The following is a 23,841-nucleotide window of genomic DNA, read 5'->3' on the forward strand; positions in this document are numbered from 1 at the left end:
CAGACTGACTCCAGATTGTTTTGTGCTTCAAGGGTGTTTATTGAAGTGCTAAATATTGGAGGGGGGTGGTAAAATGGTGAGGGGTGATGGTGGAGGAATGTCCATGGCAGAGTCCAGTCTATTAGTCTCACAGGTGCACTGCCCATATGGGCATAGGAAGTGGAGCTGGGGCAGTTCCAATATGGACAGGGTGACAAAGTGGGACAGTGGGATGACAATCAGGGTGGTCTCATTTATTGGCGGGGGTCTTGCCATCGTGCTCTGTCCTGTTCCTGGATCTCAGGGACCGCTTGCTGGGTGGTGCTCCGTCTGCAGGGGGTGGAGTGCTGGTGTGGTGGTCCTGTCCACTAGCTCCGGCGGAGGTGGTGGGCAGTTCATTGTCCATGCTAGTGTCAGGGGCCCCTTGGAGTGCCACAGTGTCCCTCCTGGTGTTCAGTATCTCCTTCAGCACCCCTACGATGGTGCCCAGGGCGGAGCTGATGGTTCTGAGTTCCTCCCTGAACGCCAAATACTGTTCCTCCTGCATGCGCTGGGTCTCCTGAAACTTGGCCAGGACCGTGGCCATCGTCTCCTGGGAGTGGTGGTATGCTCCCATGATGGAGGAGAGGGCCTCGTGGAGAGTGGGTTCCCTTGGCCTGTCCGCCCCCTGTCACACAGCAGTCCTCCCGGTTCCCCTGTGTTCCTGGGCCTCCGTCCCCTGGACCGTGTGCCCACTACCACTGCCCCCAGGTCCCTGTTGTTGTTGGGGTGGTGGGTTATCCTGGGTTCCCTGTAGTGGTGGACACACAGCTGATTGACGTGTCCTGGGGACGGAGGTATGGGCCCGCTGGGTGGGTGCTGTGCTGGTGTTACCAGATGGTGGAAGGTCTGTGGTGGGCTGTGCCTGTGCGATGGGAACCGACTGTCCCGAGGACCACGATGGTCCGGGCTGGTCATCTGGATCCAGTTGGCCAGAGCTGCTGTCATCACTGTGGGCCTCTTCTGTGGGTGGGGTAGAGATGTCTGGACCCTCCTGTCTGGTGACGTTGGGTAGTGGTCCTGCAGGGGTGTAAAAGCATGATTATTGCATGTGTGTGTGTCATGGTGTGCAATGGGTGGGTGAGCGTGTACCCCGGTGCTGGCATTCCTGTGTGGGGGCTTGTGTGATGATGGTTGGGGGGGTGTTATGGGTATGTGCAGTGGGCATGCTTTAGTGAGGGGTGTCCATGCTTTGTTGTGTCATGTAGGGCTTGGCCTTGGGATGGGTGGTTTGTGTTATTAGTACATTAGTGAGGAGTTGGAGTGATAGGGTGAGGGTGGGGGTCTGTGATAGCATGCAGGTAGGGTGGGGGATATGATAGTTAAGATTTGACTTACCAGAGTCCATTCCTCCACCGACTCCTCCGAGGCCCTCAGGATGCATAATGATTAAGACCTGCTCCTCCCATGTTGTTAGTTGTGGGGGAGGAGGTGTGGGTCTGCCGCCAGTCCGCTGTACCGCAATGTTGTGTCTTGAGACCACGGAACGCACCTTCCCCCGTAGGTCGTTCCACCTCTTCCTGATGTCTTCCCGATTTCTTGGGTGTTGTCCCACTGCGTTGACCCTGTCCACTATTCTTCGCCATAGCTCCATCTTCCTAGCTATGGAGGTGTGCTGCACCTGTGATCCAAATAGCTGTGGCTCTACCTGGACGATTTCCTCCACCATGACCCTGAGCTCCTCCTCGGAGAACCTGGGGTGTCTTTGCCGTGCCATGGGGTGGTGTAGGTGATGTGTGGGGTGGTGTATGTGGTGATGAGTGTGGTGATGTGCAGTGATGTGTGGTGTTTTATGCGTGGATGTTGTGTGGGTGATGGTGTTGTGTGCCTCTGTGGGGTGGGGTTGTCTATGCTGTGCAGTCTCTCTGGCCTTCGTCAAAATTTTTGGTTGTAGGGGTTTGTGGGTGATGTGGGTGTGTGTTTTATATAGTGTTGGGTGTGTGGGAGTGGTGTTTGTATGTGTATCAGGTGTGTGTATTTCGAATTGTCCAATGTGGCGGTGTTTTGGAGATGTGTGTGTATTTTGAGCGCGGCAGTGTGTACCACCAATGGAATACCGCGGTTGAAAGACCGCCGCGTGGATTCGTGGGTCATGATAGCATGGGCGTGTTTCTGTTGGCGTGACGGTGGAGGATTTGTTTTCGCCAGTTTATCACTGACCTTTGGTGTGGCGGACTTGTGTGGGTGTCTGAATTTCGGCGGATTCCGAGATGTGGGTCATGATAGCTGTGGCGGATTTCCACGGCCGCGGCGGTGTAATGGCGGTCTTCTGCACGGCAGTAAGCGGCTTTTACCGCCAATGTTGTAATGACCCCCATAATATTGTTGCCAAATTAGATAAATGGCAAAAGAAGTACTTTAATTTTAAAATGGAGCAAAAATAGAGCATAATGTGAACTATGCCAATAAAAGTTTTTACTCTATCTGCTTCATTAATAAACATTGTGTTACGATATATCACCGCATTGATAGCAATGTAGAACAAGGTGACCTACATTATACAATTAGATGTATTGAAATACACATGAAAATATACATTTGAACAATGTTCATACTATTTTGTAATGCAAACTTACCTGAGATGTTGATGAGTCCTCCAGACTGGCAGTATTCGTGCCCTCAATGACAGCAACCATCTTAAGTCCTATGAGTACTGCCAGCTACTCCTCTTTGGGTGTCAATTCCTCATTGATGTCTGGACCTCCACCAATTTGCTTGCAGCCTTCACTTTCCTTCTCAGTGTTTCCTAGATTCTGCATTTACAATCATGCCTTCTTTTCCAACATTCTTGAACAATTCAAGATGTTGGCGCTACTGCATTTATTTTATAAGCCATATTTCTCCATAAAATGGACTTGTTGGAAAATGGTAATTTGGAAGTGACAAACAGATCCTTCTCTCAATTTAAATTAAACTTTAATTCTTCTCATGTGTAGAATTGTACTTCTTTTCCTGTTCTCATCCAGGTCAACTCTTCTTTTTGACAGGTACTCTCTTGGGTGGTTGCATCTTCCTGGCCTGTCATATTAAAAAAGCAAAAAATGTTACGGGGGATTTGTGTCATTTTTTTAAATGAAAAGCAGTGTAATGACTTCTTGTGTGAAACAACATTGATTTGCAGCACGCAAGTAGAATTTGTGTCACGCAAAGACAAGTTGCGTTATGGTGGGTTGCACAGAACTTTGATTCATAGTGCGTCTCTGTTAGAAATGGGGTCTTTGGTTGGCAGTCAGGTTACCCCCAGTCCAAGCAAGGACCCTCACTCTAGTCAGGGTAAGTCTCACACAATCCAACTTATCCTGTGCCTACCTTTGGGAATTTGGCACTGAGCAGTCAGGCTTAATTTAGAAGGCAATGTGTAAAGTATTTGTGCAATAAATCATGCAATAACACAGTATAGCACCACAAAAATACACCACACAGTGTTTAAAAAAATATATAATATTTATCTGATAGGATGCAGGTCAAACCAATTAAAATGCAATAAGTATATGTTGAAATATCACTGTAAAAATGATATAAAGTGTCTTTAGTCTCTCAAAAGCAATAAATGTCTCTTTTAAGCACAAAGTACCTGGTTTGCGTTTAAAATCTCTGTAAAGAACTGCAGAGGAGGAGATGCGTGGAAAACAGGGAGGTGTGCGTTGATTTCTCGTGCCGCACACATCGATGCGTCGTTTAGTTTTCATGCAGAGACAGCTTTGCGTTGATTTCTGGTGCTCAGTCGTGGATCCTCTTCGGGTTGCGGGGTTTTCGGACCCCCCGGGGACGATGCGTGGATTTACGGCACTGACAGGACGAAGTTACAGGGGCTGCTTCGATCCGGTGGGTGTTGCGTGGAAATTTCTACCGCATGGCAGGCGCTGCGTCGATTCCTCTCTGGAAGTCGGGCTGTCCGTCGATCTAGTGGGCCATGCGTCGAATTTCCTGTCCCTACGCTGGCGCTGTGTCGATCTTCCCGTTGTGAAGTCGGGCTGTCATTCCAGTTTTGCGTGCGGTGAATTTTTCACCGCGATGCAGGCTATGCATCGTTTCTGGCAGGCTGTGCGTCGAATTTTGTCACACAAGGAGTCCTTCTTGTAGAGATGAAGTCTTTTTGGTCCTAAGACTTCAGGGAACAGGAGGCAAGCTCTATCCAAGCCCTTGGAGAGCACTTCTCAGCACAGCCAGAGAGCAGCAAGGCAGTAGGGCAACAGCAAGGCAGCAGTCCTTCACAGAAAAAGTCAGGTGAGTCCTTTGGGCAGCCAGGCAGTTCTTCTTGGCAGGATGCAGGTTCTGGTTCAGGTTCTCTTCTCCAGGAAGTGTCTTGTCAGGTAGAGTGTCTACCTCAGAAGTGTCTGAGTTGGTAGGGTTAGAGACCCTGCTTAAATACCCAAATGTGCCTTTGAAGTGGGGAAGCCTTCAAAGAGTGGCTTAGAAGTGCACAAGGTCCCCTTTCAGTTCCATCCTGTCGGCCAGGGTCCCAGTAGGGGTGTGGCAGTCCTTTGTATGAGGGCAGGCTACTGTCCTTTGACATGTAAGTGTGAAGCCCTCCACCCTCCCAGCCCAGGAAGATCCATTCAAAATTCAGATGTATGCTAGTGAGGCTGAGTATCCTGTGTTTGGGGTGTGCCTGAGTGAATGCACAAGGGAGCTGTCAACTAAACCTAGCCAGATGTGAATTGGAAGGCACAGAAGGATTTAAGTGTACAGAAATGCTTGCTTTCTAAAAGAAGCATTTCTAAAATAGTAATCTAAAATCCAACTTCACCATTAAGCAGGACTTTGTATCACCATTCTGGCCATACTAAATGTGACCTGGCTACTCCTTTCAGATCAGGATCTACAACTCAAACAGTATATGAGGGTAGCCCTAATGCTATCCTATGAAAGGAGCAGGCCTCACAGCAGCGTAAAAACGAATTTTGGAGTTTTACACTACTAGGACATATAGAACATAATAAGTCCATGTCCTGCCTTTTACCTACATAGCACCCTGTCCTATGGGCTACCTAGGGCCTACCTTAGGAGTGACTTACATGTAGAAAAAGGGGAGTTTAAGGCTTGGCAATTACTTTTAAATGCTAAGTCAAAGTGGCAGTGAAACTGCACACACAGGCCCTGCAGTGGCAGGCCTTAGACATTGTTAGGGGGCTACTTATGTGGGTGGCACAACCAGTGCTGCAGCCCACTAGTAGCATTTCATTTACAGGTCCTGGGCACATGTAGTGTACTTGACTAGGGACTTACAAGTAAATTAAATAAGCCAATTGGGTATGAGACAATGTCACCATGTTTTAAGGAGAGAGCATATGCACTTTAGCACTGGTTAGCAGTAGTAAAGTGCACAGAGTCCTAAAGCCAGCAAAAATGAGGTCAGAAAAAGAGAAGGAGGAAGGCAAAAAGTTTGGGGTGAACCTGGAGAAAGGCCCTTTCCAACAGCCTCTGTGCAAAAAAAATTGCATAATGCAGCACAACTTTCACAATGCAAAATAGCATTGCATCACTTTTTGTAAATCTGGGCCTTAGGGCCTCATTACGAGTCTGGTGGTCCGAAACCCAGAATCCCAGACCTGTGGAGAGGAGACCGCCGTGGAGCTGGCGGTCTCCCCCGGCCCTATTACAAGGTTTCCACTGGGCTGAACGGCGGAATCCTCAGAAATCTGAGGTTTCCACCAGTCAGCCCAGTGGAAACTGTGCAGCGACATTGGCGTCGGCTCCTTATGGAGCCACGGTCAAGGCCGTCACACAGAGGGTGCTCCCAGCTCCCTTGGCATACACACTGTCTGCAGTAGCAGACAATGTGCATTCCAAAGGGGCTGGGCAGGGGGACCCCTGCACTGCCCCCCTTGGTCCCAGCACTGGCTTTCCACCAGTCTGTTCATGGCTGGGACCCCGCCACAAAAAGGCTGGCGGAAAGTAAAGTAATGACCAGCACAACGCTGCAGCTTTAAGCACCGCTGTGGCTGAGCACTACTTCGCCCGCTGCCTACCCGTCGGGAACCATGTTCCTGTTGGTGGCCATGTTCCTGGCTGTTGTTTGAAGACCACCAGACTTGTAATCAGGCCGAAACACCGCCTTGACGGTCAGACTGCCGTACTCCAGGCGGTCCGACCGCCCAATTGCGATCCTGGTGGTCAGACCCGCCAGGGGACCGCCATCCCCGCCGGGGATATGGTTCCTGGTGACATGATGGCGGTCAGAGTTGTACTCTGCCAGGGAGGTGCTGAACTCAGCTCTGCCTGGCTGATTACAACTCCCCTCACCACCAGCCTTTCCATGGCAGTGTGACCAGCATGGAAAGGCTGGCAGTGAGAGTGTGCTGGGGGCCATGGGAGGGCCCCTAAACTACCCATGCCAATGGCATGGGCAGTACAGGGTCCCATCCTGCCCAGCACTATGGTAATGCACACTATCTGTTTTGCAGACACTGCACATTCTGAGGATGCTGGTTGGCCTGGCAGAAACAGATCTGCACTGTTCCTGCCGGTCTGACTGGCGGGAATTCTCTAGTGCAGTGTTCACTCCTGTCAGACTGGTGGGAACATTGTAATAGGTCAGGGGGAATGTCACCGACATGGTGGTGGTTTCCTCCCCGCAGGTTTGGCGGTCCTGCTGTGGGACCGCCAAAGTCTTAATGAGGCCCTCAGTCTTTGAAATGAAGCCCTTTCCTTATTGTGCGGTATGGCAGCAGGCTGTATCTGATCTAGACACCCTTTTGCTGAGGGCCCACTGAAACTGGATTTGTTGCTGTGGAGAAACTGGAAGCTTGATAAACCGGTTTCTTAAGCCCAGTGAAGTTGCACCTTCGCCAGATTGGATCTAGTGGTGGTTCTCAGTCCTCTAGTAGCTGGAAATCAATCTTTATTAGGTGCATTTTTTTCAAAATTGTCTTGTGCATGCTTATTTTTCAAGGTGCAAAAGGGGTAAATGTCCTTTTCCTCAGCTCTTAACCTAAGATTTTAAAGGAGGCTATTAGGAGTTGGGTTTTGATCCAGCAAATGCCTTAAACCGGGTATCATGCAGGTCCAGTTGTGATTGGGCAACTGCAAATTCAGGAAAAGGTGCTTGTTCAGCTTTTTTTGTCCGTGTAGCCACACATGATTTCAGCCCACTGATGCTGCCATTCACAAAGGGGAAGGGGTACCATGGGGACCACTGCCTGCTCTGAAAAACATGAAAAGAAAACTTTTCATTTTTGATTTTGAAATGCATCTTGTTTTCCTTTAAGGAAAATGGGCTGCATTTTTTTAAAAAACTGCTTTATTTAAAAGCAGTCACAGACATGGTGGTCTGCGGTCTCCAGCAGGCCACCATCCCTGTGAGGGCGACCATTCCCAATGGGGTAGCAAATGGTGACCTACCTCATGAATATTCATGAGGTAGGTAATTTGCGACCCCATTGGGAATCGCAAACAGTGTTAAGTACACTGTTGTACATCTGGTTTTGCGACTCGCACACTGCGAGTCGCAAAACCGGATCTTTGTACATATGGCCCTAGGTTCCTTACTGTGTGGGCAACAAGATGTACTTAGAGGTTACTTTTTGATATGTAAAAACACCTTTCAGAAAAGGTTATTCTTACATTGTTGACAGCAGGCTTTTAGGCTGATATAGTCAGGCTACTGTTGCTCGAATATGAATTTACCTTGAAAAAACAAAAGACAAGAGGTGTTTGGCAAAACAGGAACAGTTTGTTTATTTAAACATTACGACCGGGAGAACAGTTACAGAAACCGGTCTAAAGATTGTCTCAATGTACAATTGATCCGCACAGTGTTTTGCCTGGCATGAGAGGCATGTCCGGCATGAGAGGCTCGTGATTACTGCATGTTACTGTGTAGGCTGTGTCCTGATTGGCTAAGTGTTCCTAGCTACATGTGGCATCTGATTCTATGGTGTTCTGCGAATGCGCACACATCTCCGACCATGTGTGCTTTATTGGAGCCAATCTCCTGGGTCCATTGTAGTGTTGCTGCGCCTATCTGTGAGACTGATCTTAGTTTCCTGTTCGCGCATTTGTATGCCGGCTATGTGCTGCCCCACCTGTGACCTGTCAACCAGTAGCCCCAGGCCTAGGTCTCAGAGCCTGCCTGACCACGTACTTTCGAGTTGGGTTTGACAGAGAGCTCATGAAGGGAGAATTCGACAATATCAATGCAATTTCGTTTTTACATGTGAATGTATCATGGTGCACACCAATTTTTCCAATATTAGCACTACACATGCTAGGCCGGAAGCCATGTTTTAAAGGCCAATGCTGTGGATGGAACAATAGATGCTGCAATCCACATGCGGAGTTTCACTTCGAATCATGGGGTGCATTTTCCACGCCATATATAGGGGACTTGTAGACAAGTTAAATATGTCAATCAGGGTAAAGCCAATTTACCCATGTTTTAAGGGGCACAAGTAATTTACTCCTGTTTAGTAGGGGCACAGTGCACATAGTTCCAAGTCTAGCAAAACAGATGAGGCAAAATTTGAGGGAAATCATGGCAAAGATGGAAATTTCCTACAGCACGATTATATGGAAAATCATTTAAGCACGCTAGAAGAAGGGGAGCAATCTGTCGCTGCTGGGATCATTTTAGATGAAAAGATGCAGTCACCAACAATAGGAATGTGAAAGGAGAAAAAGAAAAGGGGGAACAATGAGGTGAGGGTTATGAAGGTACCGAATAAAAAGAGAAAGCTAACTAAAGACAGTCAAACAGAGAAAGACATAGAGAGGATGGATGGGGCTTCATGTGACATTTGTAGGACAGAGGAAAAAGAGAGTGAAGGATGATATAAAGATAGAAATAAAGAAATAGAAAAGCCAGAGAGGTAGCTGGTTAGACGCTAGTACCACAGAAAAGGCAAAATAATTGCCATTCACTCTGAAAATGACACAGATAGATGCTACATTTGGTGCTGTCGTTAGCAGCAAACGTAACATCTCGGGTCGCGGCATAAAGGAATATTCCCAGCATGGGGTCCCAGCGGGGGCTTCATTACTGCTGGAGAAGCCGACTTTTTAGTCTTAAACTGTTTAATATTTACTACCTTGTCTATCTGTAACCCAACATCTGTCAGTGTCGCCCTGTAGGCTGCACTTAAGGGAACTGGGGTGGCCTCCAATCTACAGTGACCGCAATGGTGAGACGTTTCTATTGGTTGCTTGCTGACCTAATGAGCTCCACAACATCTTGTTAACATCTTACCAATTACCAGCACTTGGCTGCGCACAGTTTTCCAAACCGCCAGCCCCCCTGCCCAATACGCTGTGCATGCTGCATTACCTATGAGCTTGCAGTCCAATCTGAACTTAAAAACCCCAGAGTTTTTTGTACTCACCCCATATAGACAAATGGCGACGTCATGTCTTAAATTAGTTGTCATTCTATTTTTGGCAGCTTTTTCAGCCCTTTCCAGAGCTAAAAACATCTGTCTGCATCTAACAATCAAACAACAAATAACCAACTAAACAAATATAAATGAACAAATAGATAAACCATGCTTTTTATCCAATAAGAGGTCTATCATTTCAGTTCTCAATGAAGCATCTACAATTGAATTATATTTTCTTTCTTGTACACATTTATGAGAATAAAATAGGCGCATATTTTATTCTTTATGGTGCCTTAACATTCGAAATTATGCAGATCATCTCATTTAGTTCTTATTCTTCAGGTGTCCTCATTGGATAGTAGTCTTCAAGTAGTCTCACCTGAGGCCATTATTTATTCCCCCTGTTGAAGTCACTCTTTAGGCCTCTTCCTCCTCGGTCCTTCTTGTGGCCACCATCGCTGAGTTTAATCTTCACATCCCATCTCCTGCGGGTATAATTCAAGCCTCCTCCTCTTCTGAGGTCATTACTGTGACCTCTTCCACTGGGGTCATTCTCCGAATTTCTTCTGAGTCCACTTTTTGAGTACCTTTCTCTGAAGTCATTCTTGGGGTCTCCGGTGCTGAGGTCATTCTTTACGTGTCCTCAGCGGAGTTCCTTGAAGTAACTTCCTCCATTGAGGGCATTCTTGATGTACCCTCTTCTAAGGTTATTCTTGATATACCTTCTTCTGAGGTCATTCTTGATGTACCCTCTTCTGAGGTCATTCTTGATGTACCCTCTTCTGAGCTCATTCTTGATGTACCCTCTTCTGGGGTCATTCTTGATGTACCTTCTTCTGAGGTCATGCTTGAGGTCTTCTCAAATGGGGTTATTTTTCAAACTTTCTCCACTCAGGTCATTGTTTAGGACTCCTTATCTAAAGTTATTTTTCAGGTTTCCATCTATAAGGTTACTCTTTAGGTCTCCTTCTGTGAGGTTATTTTTTAGGTTTACATCTATGAGATTATTCTTTCGATCTCCTTCTATGAGGTTATTTGTAAGGTTTTCATCTATAAGGTTATTTATTAGGTCTCCTTCTGTGAGGGTATTTTAAGGTCTTCTCCATGGTCGTTTTTCATGTCTCCTCATTGGAGGTTCTTTTTCAGTCCTGCTGTGCTGTTCTTCTTGCAGCCTTCTCTGAAGTTTTTCTCCCCTCATCTAAGATAATTCACTATGCCTACTTCTGAAAGGTGCCTCCTTCTCTAAGTTCATTCTTTGTGTATGCCACTTCAAGATAGTTCACCAGGCTTCCAACTTATATCTCCTCATCTGAAGCCAAATTCGCAAATTCGCAGCGCAAATTCAAGGTCTGCTCTTTTAAGTTAAATCTTCAATTCACCTTTACCCAGGTTATTCTTCACTTTTCCTCCTCTTAAGATATTGTTCAATTCTCCTTCCCTAAAGTCATTCTTGAGGACTATCTTGCAAATTTTATCCTTCTTGTCTCCTTTACTAATACTATTATTCCCACCCTCCTTGTCCCATATCACAATCCTCAATTTCATTATATGAAGTCTTTCTTCATTGAAGTTATTCCCCATTTCAGCCTCTAAAGCCCTGGCCACAATTTTCCATTCACTGATGTTGAGGCTACTTCACAATAATATTAAAAGAGCTATCTAAAGGAAATCTCTGAAAGGGGTCACTTTGGAAAAGCATCAAGAAACATAATGCATATATTATTCATACTGAGCGAAACAAAATGTTGTAAAACCTCACATACACAATTTGTTTTTATTTTCTCAATATTGACTACTTTTTTGACAGTAAGTTGTGGTAGGTCTGATGCTCTGAATTTCTATATTTACAGCACAGATAATGAATGAAGTCCTCTGCTTCCCACAGTCGAAGGGGAATTCCCCATCTGCAATGTGCGCCCCACAATTCTGCTAATGTATAAGTAAAATGTAGAAGTCATTACCATCTGATTTGACTTCTAAATGCCGAGGCGGAGCTGACTGCTATTCACAGCCAGCGCACAGCAGCTATTTTTTGCTATTCCCAGACTGTGCTGTATTTCCTGGAATTTAAAATAGCTCTTACAAAACCACATAAAGAAGATGCTTGTTGTATGTGAATATCATTAAGAGGATGCTGTTTCCCATCACTTACTGGGTAGCTCCTCAATTATGAGCTGAGGAACCGGTCCTGCACAGGTTTCCCTCCGCATGGTCATGCATATATGGATGAGGAGAGCCAGGCCATTATGCAGAATGCCGATCATTAGGGGGGGTCTTTCAGAGACATCGGTCTCCATGAACGAATGCTAAGGAGCAGAATTAAAATATACACAGGCTGAAATTGAGCAATCGTTCCTGTAGGCAACGGCAGGTGCAAACAGAACAACCAGGTTTTCAGCATCTTCTTGGGGACCCGAAGTCTGAGCAAGAGCAAATGCTTATAGGGAAATTCTGCCAATGGAATGGGGCAAAATAGCAGAAGGACCTGCCACCATGCCGGACAGTATGAATGTGTGGGGTCTGAAGAAGAGCCTTATTTGAGGACCTTTGCTGCCTAGGAGGCTGATAGTGTCTGGGCCTGGAATGCAGTAGGGCCGGTGAAGCCTTGTAAAAGGCCTTGTGTGTCAGACAGAATATTTTGAGAACAGTGTTTTCTAATGGGAAACCAGTGCAGTTTTTCCAAAGTGGGGGCTGATGGAGTCCGTGGGGGAAGTTTGCAGATGAGCCGAGCGGCAGTGTTCTGCACCACTTCGATTTTAGCCAAGAGAGAGTCATTTGCAGCCACCAATGAAGAGTTCCCATAATCAAGTTGACTGACTATGACGAGAGCTTGGACGAGGCTTTTCCTGGAGGTGAAATCTCCAATAAAGGTTATCTGGTTTCCCTCACCTGGACACATCCACAACAATTTTCTGTGCACCTAGCTGCAAAACTATCTAACTTCCATTATACTCCTGCTGATTTCCCCTATTGCCAAACTATCTTATCCTGGTCTCCAAAATTATCTGGGAAGCAAGCAAGGTTGAACACATGTACTTGATAGAGGGAGGAAGTGTGTACTGTAGCCACCGTGTCTGACACTGTGAACGCTCTACATGGGTTGGGTGGAAGGGGTCCAGGAAACACCCCATCTAAATAAAGCAGATGCTGGAGGGATCATCACACATAGGGGGATAGGTTTGGCACCACACCCCAGAAGTTTACCCTCAATCCCTCTAGAATCACAGCAGAACATGACTATGAACCACCACAGCCCCCCAGCAATCTGAATACCATAGTCATTTGTGGAACACGCAGTAACACATCGCTCCGATTACTCTCAAGTTCTTGTAACTCATGAGCATGCATGGGTATCATTCCCTGCCCGATCCATGAAAACACATTTGGTCTGATTTATACCTTTTTAGCGCCGCATTTGCGTCATTTTTTGAGGCAAAAGCGGCGCAAACTTACAAAATGTAATTGTATTTTGTAAGTTTGTGCACTTTTGCGTCACAAAATGACGCAAATACGGCGCTAAAAAAGTATAAGTCAGGCCCATAGATTCCTCCTCCTACTGGTGCATACCCTGAAGTTCCTACTCTGCAGTGACCGCTACTAGGAGGTAAACTAACTCACTGGAAAGTTCCACTGTCACAAACACATTCATGTCCTTGCATGGACAGCCAATCAGCATGCACCAGTACCCGTCAATCATCCTCAAATACATCCACTTTCGTCAGCCTTCCTTCCAAAGTAGATACAATGTTTCAGTTGCCTAGGGCCTCAAGCCAGGTGTCGGACCCTCAGCTCTGTAAACCCTGCAGTCTCGCTCACTCACTGGTAAGAGGTGGCCCTACACACGCCCCCCTCAAAGTTGCATCATTCCTTCAGAGCTGACAAGTTTTCAGATCCCGTACGTGTGACATAATCAACATTTAAGTGTGTTTATAAATGACACTCAATATCTTTTGTGTGACACGTAGCCTTAAACTTAATTGTGATTATTGCAGACGGAAAAATCCCAGTAATAAGACACATATCAGCAAGTATCACCATTGGCACAACATGATACTCTAGAAGTAAGTGCCACTTTATTTTTGTTCAGATTTCCTTGCTAGCATGGAGGCAGTGCGCATCACTGGCAGCAGACTGCCATCAAATGTAAAGTTACCTGTGTCTGTAGAAAGCCAGGAACTTCCATCATCAGCCCTAGTAAACAGTGCACGCTGTTTGGGGATATAATCATGAAAACAGTTATCCTTTTATGACCTTGTGTCACGGCTGCAGACATTTAAAGCCACTGCAGTGACAAATAGGTAACTTTTTCCACTTAGTGGCAAATAAACAACCATCCAAAGAGCCTTCAAAAGTGTGTGAGAAAATGTTCTGGTGCAGGAATGCGGTACTCCTCAATGGCTTGCGTTAGTGTGACCCGCGATGCGTGACACTTGGCAGGGCTGTTCCTTTGGTCCAGTCAGAGTTTGCAGGCACACATGCGGACACCAGCTACCATACCGATGCGTAGTGGTACCTGCATAAATCTCATAGGAACCCCGCCCCGTGCCCTAGATCACATATCTATCCACTTCTGCACTTGTTTAATAGGCGCTTCATTCATACTCTGACACCTGGCCTTCCCCAGCACTGAGCCAGCCCTACTAATTACACTGCTTGTATATTCACCTAATAAATACATCAAATAGATGCAACAGCTCATTTCTCGCAACAGTCTGATATGCTTGTATGTCTATAAAACAAATAATTCTATTAGGTGCCTTCTACAATGGACCAAACATGCCGCAACCATATGGGGTGTGGAAGGTTACTCGCACACATATTCATCGGGTTAGTTGTCGCTCTAAAGCCCCTCTTGTACACTCTGTGGGACCTCAAACCTGCACTCCAGGAGCCAACATGTGGTTCTCCAAAGAGGTGTACTGCAAATAAAGAATGTTCCTCCAGATACCTAAGAAGAGTTCTAATCTTGATGTGGTCAAGTACACAACACACACTCACCACTTTACTGCCTCCCTGCAATCAGGGATGGTACAGAAATCCTGGCAGAGGGAAAAAGCTATTCTCCTTCTAAAAAACACCAAATGCTCATCCTGAAATTGTTTCAAATTTTAGACCAATATCCTTGCTATTGGACGCCTTAAAGTTACTTGAAACGTTTGTTAACAACAATTATCTGAATTTTTGGACACTTTCAATCTTCTGCATCTATCACAATTGGGCTTTAGGGCACGGCATAATACAGAAACTACCCTACTGGGAATCACTGATGCTATTAAGATAAAGCTTGACTCTGGTCATAATTGATTCTGCTAGATCTCTTGGCAGCGTTTGACACTGTCCCACATCAAATTTTTCTTTAGCGCCTCAATTCAATTGGAGTGGGTGGGATGGCATTAAGGTGGCTCAGATCCTTTTTGAACCACAGAGAACAAGCTTTGTGGATGAAGCCATCTTGTTCAGAAATGAAGACATTAAAGTGCTGTGTACCACAGGGTTCAGCACGGAGCCATATGCACATCAACATCTATATGTCTTCACTTGCTTTATTAATTGAATCATTTGGCATCAAAATTGTCTCATACGCAGATGACACCCAGCTCCTGTTTACCTGTCATGGCGATTCTACCTCAGATAAGGACATTTTTCAGCATGCATTGAGGCGGTGATGAGTTGGCTTAGAGTCAACTGATTTAAGTGCAATCCGGACAAGACGAAGATCTTGAATTTTGGTCCTAGTCCACTTCCAGGTTCAACTGGTGCTTAGCCGAGCAGCTGCCCATTGCCACCCCCCAACCCTGCTGCCCACGGAGGTAGTGAGGACCTGAGGGGGGGCTTTTTGATGATCACCTTTCTTTTAAACTCCAGATTTTCACAGTAGTAAAAGCATGTTTCTGGATACCTGGGGCATATTTACAAGGAACTGGTGCATCGGCTCCAATGCACCAGTTTCCTTGCGTCGCCATGCTTCCCCATAAAAACACTATGGTAGCGCTGTATTTACAATACAGTGCATCATGGCACGTGGTGTTTTGCTGGACTAGTGCCAAAAATGTCGCTAGTCCAGCAAAGCTCAGGGAGGCCCATAGGAAATAGCCTAGCGTCACTTTACCACCTGCCCCGAGCAAGCGTTAAAAATGATGCTAGAATGGCGCAGTGAAATCTCGTAAATTTCACTGCACCGTTTTTTGGGCCTCCCTGTGGGGAAATGCTCCCCCTTGCATACATTATACGTGGTGCAGGTATATTGTGGTGCAAGGGTTTGCAAAGTTGTGCAATGCTAACATTGTACCACTTTGTAACTATGGCACAGGGTGAGGGCCTCTTTAGCGCTGCTGTAGCGCAAAAAATAAATGACGCTATGGCAGCGCTAAGCGGCACCAGGGGCTTGTAATTATGCCCCTGAGAATGTTAGGAAAGTTTTTAGATTTTCTCCTTTGGGAAGCTCAGAAATTAACGGTCTGGGCGCTGATTCAATCCCGGCTGGCAGGGTCGGCCCCTCCGCTATGGCGAAGGAGCATCGCCCCCCCTGCTAAAAAGGCAGCAGTGCCCCACCAGCCTTGCCTGGTACCAGCCGCCACTGCAGGCCGGATTATTTCAATGTTCTCTATTTAGGTGCTCCGGAATACTTAATACACGGCCTGCAAATCATGTAGGACAGTGCAATCAGCCTTCTGTTTAAACTGTCTAACCGTGCTCCTGTTTCCCAAAACTGCAATCAATTGCATTGGCTGCAGGTGAGGAAAAATATTACTTTTCAAGCTCTGAAAATTGCTCACTCATCTTTCTACAAGGCGGGATCCAAATATTTGACCAATAGGATGCAACAGTACAGCTCCTTTCGGCATGCACGTCATTTAGCGGTCAACAAGGGTCGCAGCTGCAACCCTGGCTTGCTCCTTGCAACCCCTGGCCCTGCTTTTGCGACCCCTAAATGGAGGTGTCAAAGTCAGAGTCAGGAACACAGTAGCAGCTCATTCTTATGGTTGGCATTTGAGGCAACCGACTCTGTTTTCTCTCAATTGTTTTATGACACTAACCATTAGTGTAATAAAACTGGAGTGCAAACAGCTGGAATATGACCTTCCCTGTCAGCTGAGTTAAGTAAAAAATGTGTTTAAATGTATGGTGTGTACATATTTGTGAATGAGAGTGTGTTTATGTGTGACGGGAGAGTGTGTGTGTCAGTGTGAATGTGTATGTGTAAGCATGTGTGTGTGTGAGTGAAATTGAAGGCCAAGGCGCGTGTGATGTCACTTCCGCTGCCTCTGCCATTTTGGTGAATTGATGCTCATGCCTCTAGTCCATTGTTGCTCCATAGTCAGTTGTTGCTTGTTCCACGCCTTAAGAGACAGAGACTGGGCGGCTCCGCCTCTTCTGCATTTGCTGCTAGGTGTTGGTGAGGAATGAGGCTCTCCCCAACTCAGGTGCATCTCAGATAAAATCATCTTCTGTAAACATCTAAGAACCCATATGTTTAGCCTATAATTTTGGGCATTCCACTCTTCCTTTAGCATTACCACCTGAGCAGCTATGCGCTTTAGAAATGGTTTTATTCATTCATTCACTCTGCACCAGCACGCGCAAGCTGTTACTCTGCAAAGCCCTCAGCTCACAGTCTGGCGACTAATTTCTCTTCAGTCACTTGAAAAAACTGGGAATAACAAATGATACAATTCAAAACTGGGAAACAAATAAAATGGCTAGAGTGTGGCACAATAATTTTAATGTTTCTCCGGTCAGCCCACCTGGCTTTCGCACACGTTCCATGAGTCTGCCTCAACCGCAGCGGTGACCGCTGCTTCTCCTACTTCGCTGCAAAGACTTGAAATGACCTCCCTCTCCACCTCCGAACCACTCAGTCCCTTCTCGATTTCAGGAAGAAGCTCAAGACATGGCTTTTTGACAACAAGAGACCACCAGCACCAAACAGTATCCCCCAGCACCTGGATGCCCTTTTGAGTGATAAGCAGCGCTCTACAAATACTGATTGATTGACTGATTGATTGAATGATTGAATGCTCCTTTACTTGAGGCACAGTCCAGCTACCCGCTGGTAGATTCCCAACCACACTTTTTTTCTTCAATGAAAGCAACACCACCCTGGGTAAAGAAGGTTCAAACACTCATGATGAACTTGGAGTTAGAAAAATAAATAAATCTTGTGTCCTGTGAGGTGGAACCGAAATAAAAGAGAGGGCTGTAGGAATATGCATGCCTTAAAAGTCTTCAGGAAGCCACTAGCCTCTAGGGCAGAGCTCATTGTCCTGCAGGAAACCATCTAGTGGTCCCAAGTACCTGTATGTTTGTGGCCTTCCCATCGCAGCATCAGTAAGCTGTACTTTAATCTTTCATGCAAACACAGCGATTGAACATGACCTGGCATGGGTGCCGGGCCCACGTCATGTAGACAGTCTTACCAAGCTCATTGGGTTGTTTGTTGAGAGTCTCTTGTACTTATAACAGCGTTCCCAAGTCTGCCGGGCCACTGGTGTAAAGTTCTAGCAGGTGGAGCCAGCTGGGGCAGTGCTGGCAAAAATATGGTCAGTCAGTTTTGGGGACAGGGTACTCCACCACAAAACTAAAGTTAAAATACTAAAATGGCAGATGTTACCACTAGCTTCCCTTTTGACGAGCCTGCCCTTGCTACCTCTGGTAAAAGGTCATAATGGCAGCTCAGGGTAGAGAAAGTTGGGTTCAAGGAATATGTCTACTTTCTGTAGCTGGAGCTGTTTGTCCTCCCTCCACATCAGCTTATAGGAAGCTGTGAGAGGCTCAATGGAGGATAAGAGGTCAAATAAGTGATGTCATCTGTGGTTCATAGTGCCACTAGGAAAGGTAGCTGAACAGTGAATCGAGTTCTTGTCGACCAAGAGACAGTACTGCTGGCCGCCATGTTTTCTCCCTTATCACATCTTGAGCACTGTCACATGGTTTCAGGAGCTGTCATATGCTTTCAGGAGCCGGTTTCGTGAAATAACCACAAGCCACTCCATGGTGAAGTGTAAAAGGCCACTTTATTAGGACAGGTTTTGGCAGTTAATATAGTAACTTCAATTCAACTTTATCATGAATGTCAGCTTCTTCAAAGCATCAACCTCCCTCATTCTTCCATTGTCATTCCATCTTCCTTACGCTCCCCCAGTCTCTCTCCCACTTACCCTACCAGACGTCCTCCAATGCAGCCTCCTTGTCCTGTTGCAAAGCCCCACGCACCATCTTTCCCTCCCCTGTGCTCCCATCCCCGCCCTCTCCAGCGGTGGCTACACTTGCATCTGACTCCCCATCCCCCCACACTGCTGCAACATACTCCCTGAAACCATGACTTCCTGGGGCATAACTTGGCCTGTCCACCCGTGACTTTCTTCTGCCATATGGGTGGCAAACTTAAACCATCCTAACCTGCCTAAAGGAGGAGACGTCGAAAGAGGCCGACCCTTCACCTCCCCGCCTGTAAAGCAACATCACCCTAGAGCCCACCCCACCCCTAACCGACCTATCCCCTGTCCCGGCCTGCTCCACTTCACACAGCAGCCCAGGGGGAGACCGACTTTGCCTGTCGCTCTCTCCCTTTGCACCTTCATTGTCTTCCATGCTTCTCCCCTGGGGAGCACTTTTTCCCCTCCACTGCCTCTGCACTGAGATGTTTGCAGCCCGTGATAATTGTAGTAATGGGGTCGGTTGTTATTGTTTGTTTATGCATTTCCCGCCTGAATGCTGCGGCTGGAGGCACCCACCACTGCAGGCTGCCTGCTGACATCAGCCTGGCAGGGAACAGAAGGCCCGAGTGCACCCTGCGATCTTCACAGTCAGATGCTTGCGCACATTACATGATGCACACATTTCCTGAAATGGCGCAGCCTCGGCTGAACACAGCGAACGACGCGGAGAGGTTGCAAAAGATGTGAAGGCTGCTTTTTGTTGTCCACGAATCAGGAGGAAGTTCCAGGCTCGGTGCACATTTGCAGTGGGTTTCTTCAAGGGCTGCATGAGGAAATATGGCGAAGGACCCACACAAGTCTTTCAAGTTGCAGAAAGGACGCTTTGTAACTTAGGTTAAGTCGAAGGCACAGTCCGTGGCTTTACACACTAATATATACAGTTGCACTACAGCCATGGAACATTGAATCATCAAATGTGACAGGTACCGGAAGTGACATGACACACCCTTTGAGCTCAGTCACAGGGCTGACCCATTGTACCTGCATAATCCTCCCAGCAGCCCCTTCCTGCTGCATGGTTGCCGGAAAGGCAAGGTACGGCACGGCACGGCAACTAAAACAAGCATACAGGACTCTACAGGCCACATGTACGAAAAAAAACTTGTTTGCGATGTCCTAATTTCAAACTTTTGTGAATCGCCATTAGGAAGTCACAAACACCCATGTACTAATGTGTCCCAAACACATTTAGTGATTCACAGTGGTTCGCAAATGGACCTACCTTATTAATATTGTGACCCATTGGGAATGACCAAATATCACAGGGATGGTGGCCTGCTTGGCTCAGCAGACCACCATGCCTGTGATTGCTTTTTAAATGAAGCAATTATTCTAATGCAATGCACCCAATTTTCCTTAAAGGGAGATGTGATGCGTTTCAAAAACAAAACTGAAAAGTTTTCTTTTCATTTTTTAAGAGTAGCCAGTGGTCCGTGGAACCACTGTCTGCTTTGAAAAAATGTAGTAACCCACATTCACAAAGGGGAAAGGGTCCCTTGGGCACCCCTTCCTATTTGCCAAAGAGTTACCACCAATTTGAAATTGGTGCTAACCTGTGAATGTTTGCGACCGCATTTCAGTCGCAAAACATTCTTCCATCCCACTGTGAGTTGCTATTATAAAGAGACACCCTTAACACGCCCCTTCCTAATACCAAATCACAGACCCTACTTGTGATTCGGTAATAGGTTTCCGAATTGCGAATAGGACCTTGGTACATCCCAAAATGGTTTTTAGCAGTCACAAACGGCTTGAATCTGTGAATCGGACTGTTTGCAATCTCTAAAAACTTTTGTACATGTGGCCCTTGGAGCCGTATTCACTTTCAGTTCCTTCTGCTGTCTTCATGATCTCTAACTCTGGTGTTTCAAGGGCCATCCCAGGGGTTGCAACTTCTATCACCTGTACCCCTTCCATGTCTCTTGTGAAGCTCTGCAGCCTTCCAAAATTTCCATCTTTCTCTGGACCTTGGTGTCACTTGCAGATTACCCAGTTAATAATGTATACCAACCTACTGGCCTTGTTCTCATCCTGATCTACCTGTCTCCCTTCCCAATCTGCACAACCGCACCATCAGAGGACGTCACAGGACTCAGCGGGTCTGGGGAAGTGTTAGCACCGACACTCCACGGAGTCTGTGTACTACTGCACATGCCAGTGAGGGTGGTGTTCCAATCACAGCATAGGAAGAGAGCAAGTTTGGTTGTTACTTTCAGATTTAGAGCAAGCAAGGTTGCATTGACCACACTAACATTAACACACACATAAAGTTGGAGAACCTCCTGAACAATAATTTATTGTTATTATATATTTGATTTATGGGTCTCTGACTCACACCACCTCCTTGAGTAAGCCTTGGACCACTCTATCTAACTACTCTGGGAGTCGTTTTATAAATTCTTGCGCCCCTTAGCTCCCCCCTAACGCCACCATGTGTGTGCCATATCTAAGATACGGCGCACCATGGCGGTATTTAGGGGAACTAGCATCAACATTTTTTAAGTTAGTTTGGAGTTTTGCAGGATTAGCGTAAAAAAGTTTGATGCTAATCCCGCAAAGCACCCAGAGGCCAATTGTAAACAATGGTGTGTCTCCTTTTAACGCCTGATCTGAGCAGACGTTAAAAGTGCCGAAAAAAATGATGCAAAGAAATCTCGTAGATTACTTTGCGCCATTGTTTTGGCCCCCCTTACGGGGGAACGTCCCCTTTGCATACATTATGCCTGATGCAGGTATAATGTACCGCAAAGTGTTGCAAAGTGGCTCAATGCATGCATTGCACCACTTTGTACATTTGGGACTGCGATTTTGGCCTCGTTGGGCCACATTAGCATAAAAAAAATTATGCTAATGTGGCACAAGGCGGCGTGCTAGGGGCTCTTAAATCTGCCCCTTTGTGTTTAGTTTTGAGTCCAACAGTAGGATAATCTCCAGTGTAGCAGAGACAAAAGGGGGTCATGTTCACAGTTTTGGTCCAGTAACCCCTGATTGGCCTGGGACTCCTAACACAAGTTCCCCACCGGTGCAGTGTGTAGTCTGATATCCAGGCTTTGATGTGAGGTGGGATTCTCGGCGAGCGACCCGGCTTCTTTTCTTCCGCCTTCAACCCTCGCTCCTGATCTCCATGTGTCATGGTTGAAGCCTGTCCCCAACTGACCTTCCAGGATCAGTAATAATTGAAAATAAAAAAGCTGGCTCTGTGATTGGAATAGTTAATCGTTCTTATACTCCACTTCATCTTTAACTTTGCTGCAGCCTGTGACTGTTCTTGCCCAGCCCTGCCAAGTTTCCCAGGTCCATGAGTGATGTACTGCTCCACTCCAGGTTCTTCTGTTGAATTCTGGGACTTGCAGTCTTCTTTATTCCATTATAAAACAGGACTACAAGTCCCAGAATTCAAAAGGGAAAAATCCTGGACTGGAGCAGCAGATCAGGCATGGACCTGGGAAAGTTGGCAGCTATGCTTGCCACGTCCTTATCTTTTTCTTACCTTTTCTTTTTCATTTCAACTTGTGTTGAACAATCGGCTTTTGTCACGCCGCCAGACCACGGTACACTATCCGTTTGTGATTAATCCATTTCACTCATGTCCGGCCCATTGCCAGTTTTGTGGGTTAGATTCTGGTCCTGCGCACTTAAATCATTTGGCTCTGTACCTTTTTGGGGCTGGCATAATCCAAGGTCCTTTGATTTTACTAAAATTATATGTATAATAAACGTACCTATAGAGACTTTCAGCCAGCCCTCTTCCTTCATTGGTCAGTTATTGTGTCATTTACATTTTCTTCCACCCACTACAGCATGGGGCAATGGGGCAGCCAATTGACTAACTTCACCCTGTGATGGCATCCTGCCCGTTCACACGGAGCATGTACACACACACAAAATAGTGCCCTATGGTTCAAAGGACTGCTATGGCAATGTGCGCTTTTACAGCCTAAAACATATTTTCGGTTTTAGGCATTTTTTTTAGATTGACAAGTGTCCAGCAGCTTCTACAACAATAGAGTTCTGCTAATCACGTCAACACAATTCACATACTGCAAAGCCAAAAAGCTGGTAGTGAAAGACAGACTTCTTGCCTTTCCAAATGCTTGTTTCTCCTTCTCTTTATCCCATCATACTGTTTGGTATTGAAGGAAGGCTGCAATTCTCACCTCCTCCCTCCACATTCACTATCTTCCGGAACACTTTCCATAACTTCCCGCTCCTTATTGGCTTTTCTTGATCTGTGTTTTGTGTTCCACGAGGACTTCTGGTGGTCCCATGCCCCATCCGCCTCATCCCATCCTCGCCTTCTTGACAAGACACTGAATTATTCTAATTTCTAATAAGTGCATACATACCTTTGAAACTTCATTCAGAAATTACCGAATCTCACAGATATGACATGGAAATGTATTCAGTGGATGTCAGGCATCTTTGAACAGCCATCCCACATATGGGGACTTTTGACAGTGTGGAATAGCTCTTGTCAGTAGAAGAAATAAGTGGTGCCAATCATATTTTGCTGCGAATATTGTACCTTACTTCATTATCCAGAAAGTGCTGGATTGTGCTGGTGTCCTGTGCGAACATCAATATGTATATATTTAATATCAAAACACAATTCAACAAGTATTTGCAAAACGAATGGGTTTCAGACTCACATTTGAGAATGCCTGCCGCACTGCAAAGCTGTTGGAAAGGATTGCTTTGTGCATACCGTGCATGGATGAAATAACAAAATATAAATGTGAGGGCATAGTTCTCGTGTATTCTTGATTTGAGCTGCCAGCAATGCTAATTGCATACTAAAATAAAATAAAGAGACACAATTTTCACGTGTATTTTTAATGGTCACTTACCTTTGTCAATCTTTAAAAAATATATTTTTTTCTATCTGACTCATTTCCATTAATTGTTTTTTTTCTGTTGAATGTTTTAATTCCTAGTCCATTGTCTGTTGCGGAGGAAGTTTTATTTGAGCAGTCACTGTGGCTGCTCCACGCTAGGGGGGGCATTTTCTTGAGTGGGACGTTTAGTTGGCCATTACATAGATTTGTGCATAGGCTATACTTGCTATAAAAACAGGGCCAATGCGTGAATGTGCCGCTGGCTCATCGAAGGTGCACCAAAGGCAAACCCGTCTGTGGCCGTCAGAGCCCGGATGGCTCCAGGGGCCAGAGACGCCGCTCTTTTTCGCAGGGAGCATATCCAGTATACGACAGTATAGGGAGAGCCGCTGCTGCTGTGTCGCCCAAAGAAGGTGACGCCTCACCTGCAAAGTGTCAATCTTGCCAGTACTCCAT

Source organism: Pleurodeles waltl, chromosome 10, assembly GCF_031143425.1.
Source record: "Pleurodeles waltl isolate 20211129_DDA chromosome 10, aPleWal1.hap1.20221129, whole genome shotgun sequence".
Taxonomy (NCBI): domain Eukaryota; kingdom Metazoa; phylum Chordata; class Amphibia; order Caudata; family Salamandridae; genus Pleurodeles; species Pleurodeles waltl.